Source organism: Salmo salar, chromosome 18 (genome assembly GCF_965601325.2).
Source record: "Salmo salar chromosome 18, fSalSal1, whole genome shotgun sequence".
NCBI lineage: Eukaryota > Metazoa > Chordata > Actinopteri > Salmoniformes > Salmonidae > Salmo > Salmo salar.
In genome coordinates this window covers 8,588,331-8,593,236 of record NC_138308.1, presented here as the reverse complement: position 1 = coordinate 8,593,236, position 4,906 = coordinate 8,588,331, and positions in this window count along the sequence as shown.

Genomic DNA, 4,906 nt, shown 5'->3' with positions numbered 1-4,906 from the left:
TGTTCTCGACTCATTGAAGAGTTTATTGTTAGTAGGCACAGAAACATACAGTGTGATCATCCAAATTGAACTACCAATTAAAATAATTTCAAATATGTTATCATATTTTGTACAGCAACCTCTGACGGCAAAACAGATCTCAAAGACAGAAGTTCATTTCTGAAGATGTATCTGTGTGGCCTAATGTGAGTATGTAAATACAATTACCTGAATATATTTTCATTAGGTATAAGACTCCATATGCAGTGCCTAAAACTATTCTCAGATCGTTTTAGATTTCTTTCCATTAGCGTCTCATTGTGTCTGAGGGACTGCTTTCCACAAGTGCTGGCTAGCTGCTTACCAAATGAGGTTATAGTGTTTCCCCTACCAACTGTACATTTCAATAATTTGTTGGAGGGGCCTCTCACTGTCACTTTTTATCATATTATCAATGACGACTCAATTTCGCTCCGGCCACTCCAAATGGAGCGCTGACCCCGGCCCTATTACAGTCCTGTAATGAAGTGCAATGGAGTGGTAATTGGTCCACATTATACCAGATCAGGTAACATTAGACGTATTTCCTTATCACAATGAGCCCTGCTGCTGACTCTCAATGAGAAACGAAACACAGTCCCTTTCTTATGCAGGCTATCATCCAAATAACATTTTAGCTACTAGGCTATACCACCCCTTTCTATTTCAGTTTTGCATTTCAAGATTGCGCTCCACATACTTAGGTTGCAACTTGTTTCTGGTTTCCCTCTCTTCTAAAACTCCTGAAAAACTCCCTTATTACTAATGCAGATATGTGGGAGATGTCTCCAAGGATGGGGAAGTACAGTGAGTGAGCTGGTAACATGAACGTCTTCCTGTAATGTGAGATGTACAGTCCTGGTCTGGCCCATTGTGCCTCTGTGGCTCCATCCATGTCTCCACGCCATGCATTGCAATATTGTTCTCTTATGTCCTGGTGTAAGTAAAATGAATCGGCATAGTCACACTCCACCTTTTTGAAATGATATCTCACTCTACTCTAAGAAGTGTTTTTTGAACAGAAATCCCAACCCATTATGGCACATTTCTGGAAAAGTTCATTCATTTGAGGATATTTCAAGATATCACTTGAAATCCCAATCATATCTTTGAGATGAGAACATATCTCAGGGAAATTCTAGTAAGAGTGAACATGCAGATATTGCTCTACATTTGTTGAGAATGACAGTGGCCTGGGTTCTAATTCTATGAGTCATACATATGTTTAACTTTTCTATTATTTTGTTAAATTATGAATCATGCAATTTCCAAGTTTCCGTCTGCTGGAAAAACTGAGCTGAATAGCACATTTCCCTAGCGTTGCAGTACTAGCGTTACAGTACATGAAACAAGTTTTCCAAATCTCAAACGTTCAACCTTTAGATTATTTCTCCTCTAAATAGCGGCAGGTGGCAGGTAGCCTAGTGGTTAGAGCGTTGGACTAGTAATCGGAAGGTTGCAAGATCGAATCCCCGAGCTGACAATGTAAAAATCTGTCGTTCTGCCCCTGAACAAGGCAGTTAACCCACTCTTCCTAGCCTGTCATTGAAAATAAGAATTTGTTTGTAACTGACTTGCCTAGTTAAATAAAAAAATATATAGAAATGTGACACTGCAAGGTCAGTTACTGCATATCATGTATAGTAGGGTTGAGATCAATACAGTGGAAGGGACAAGATAAATGGAAAGCAGTGACAATGTCTATTATTGTTTCATGTACTGTAATGCTAGTGTGTACAAAGTGAGCATAGAATTGACAGAACAATGGTCCAGACGAACAATGAACTTGCGATTCTGAAATACTGCAGTGCAGCTCCCTGGTCTGAACTGAGTCTGGTTCTCTGGTAAGGTCAAAGCCATGTGCTGAACACTCACTGAGGAATAAAATATAGGAGCAAAATATGCTCTTATCAATCTCAGGCTACAGGGATTTGACTTGAGCCACTTATTAATAGACAGTGGTTTTGAGGGAGTCCAAACAAAAGATAAAGGTACAGCCATGCTAATGGCAGAGTTAAAAGAAATAAGGATATTTCCACAGGAAATTGAACTTGGAGACAGGTCATGGGTCACCAGACTCTTCAGAGAGAGTTACAGAAGTCAGGGGTGAGCGTTTTATTAGAACTATTAAAAAGACAACAGAAGGGGATCAAAACAAAACACATAAAATCTGTTATTAAGCCCCTAGAGTCGATTAACGCACCGCTACGTCAATCTAAGTAACATGATACAAAATCCCCATCAAAATCCGTCCAGTTTAAACTAGAGATGGGGGGGGGGGGGGGGTTGCATTGGATGTGTCTCATTCCACTGCATCCGCCGATGAGGTGAAAGGTGGCAGAGCTAAAGTGATTTTGGTCTTTGACAGACCATGAGAAATCTCGAAAAAAATCGGTCTACTCACAAAAACGTCTGTAGCGTCCGAAAGGTTTGACCTACACAACTATTATCACGAACACAATGATGGTCTCCGTTTTTCTCTACGACCCCCACAAGTGTCAGGGGACTTGTCTGAAGTCGATACAGTCGACGTGCCAACTTCTGTTTGTAGCATCCGAACATTTGTGCTACAAACTAATGTGACCCAATCGTGAAAAGGGGAGATTCTCACAAACACAATGACCCCCACAAGTGTCACGGGACTCATCTGAAGGTAACTGGTACCGGTAAAAGAAAAATGGAAGTATTAAGTATATTTCCTGAGCTTTCTTATATTTCCTAGATATAGGACAAACACTTAAAAACCTTGTTTCTTATGATATTTTTTTTTTACTGTATTTTTGGCCATTTATGAATGTGTTATTCAATGTGTTTCTCTGGGCTACAGTAGTAAAGGCCAAATTCAATATTTTATCAAATGCAAATATCCATAGAATCTTAAAACAATTCCATATGTCAGCTTAGAACCCCTCAACGGCTTAGAGTTTTACGAATTAAAGAGAAAAGAGAAGTGCAGAGTGATTCCATGCCTGGGGGCACCAACATTATTTCATATTTAGATAATTCAATAATATGTATCATATAGCTCTAGAATTGTAATTGTGGAACCGTCCGATATTAGGTAATAGAGTAAACATTTTAAAATCGATGATGGGTATGTGCACACTAGCTGGCCAGAAGTATGTGGACACCTGCTCGTCAAACATCTCATTCCAAAATCATGGGCATTAATATGGAGTTGGTCCCCCCTTTACTGCTATAGCAGCCTCCACTCTTCTGGGAAGGCTTTCCAATAGATGTTGGAACTTTGCTGTGGGGACTTGCTTCCATTCAGCCACAAGAGCATTCGGGAGGTCAGGCATTGATGTTGGGTGATTAGGCCTGGCTCGCGGTTGGCGTTCCAATTCATCCCAAAGGTGTTCGATGGGGTTGAGGTCAGGGCTCTGTGCCGGCCAGTCAAGTTCTTCTACACCGATCTTGACAAACCATTTCTGTATGGACCTCGCTTTGTGCATGGGGGCATTGTCACTGTTGCCACAAAGTTTGGTGCACAGAATCGTCTAGAATGTCATTGTATAGCGTTAAGATTTCCCTTCACTGGAACTAAGGGGCCTAGCCAAAACCATGAAAAACAGCCCCAGACCATTATTCTTCCTCCACCAAACTTTACAGTTGGCACTATGCATTTGGGCAGGTAGCGTTCTCCTGGCAGCCGCCAAACCAGATTCGTCCATCGGACTGCCAGATGGTGAAGCGTGATTCATCACTCCAGAGAACACGTTTCCACTGCTCCAGAGTCCAATGGCGGCCAGCTTTACACTACTCCTGCCAACGCTTGGCATTGCACATGGTGATCTTAGGCTTGTGTGCGGCTGCTTGGCCATGGAAACCCATTTCATGAAACTCCAGACAAAGAGTTCTTGTGCTTACGTTGCTTCCTGAGGCAGTTTGTAGTGTATGTAGAGTTGTAGCTGGAGTTTGTCTTTGTATTCAGTGATGACATGCTGCCCTCTGGTGGGCCTGTATTACTGGACTGCAAGGGTAGGCAACCCTGGTCCTGGAGTGCTGCAGGCACGTCATGTTTTTGATTTAACTGACCTGGAAGACCAGGTGTGTTGAATTTAGGAAATCACTGAACTAATCAATTAGCTCAGTTGGTCAGGTGTGGTGCCTAGTTGAAACAAAATCCTGCCTTAACTGCAACACTCCAGGAACAGGGTTGCCTACCCCCGCCGTACAGCATATACAGTTCTGGAATGCCTCTCAGATGTGCTTATGATGGTTGTATGGGTTTGGTATGAGTACGTGATGCCGATACAGTCCCATCCATAGAAATGTATAACAATACAAACTGGTTTTGAAATAAATGCTGTACTGAATAGGCTATTTGAAGCTATGAGATGAGTTGCATGTAAGTGATGTGTGAACGCAAGATGCCTATGACAATATGTAAACTCACACTGTCCTCTCAGTCTCTGACATGCTTTTTGTGATGTTTTCAGGTTGACATTGAAAATCACACACACACACACACACACACACACACACACACACACACACACACACACACACACACACACACACACACACACACACACACACACACACACACACACTATGTAAGGAAGTGAAAAAAGGATAATGTGACAACTATCAGGTGTGTGGGTGTGTGGGTGTCTGGGTGGGTGGAAGATACAATGACTGCTTTGTTGTCTTGGTATGTTTGCTCTGTCATTATTGGTTTGACTTGAGGTTTGTTTTAGTTTTAGTTGTCAGAAACCAAACTTTGTGAGAAGAGAGAACTCATGTAAAACATGTCACAAGCACTAGATTATGTCGACACAAATGATAATGTGATACAATAAACTGCATTTCCCTCACACTTATCGCAGGGGCAGGTCTCACACGTCACATCTGTTTTAGGAAGTGACAGAGTGTCACCCAATAG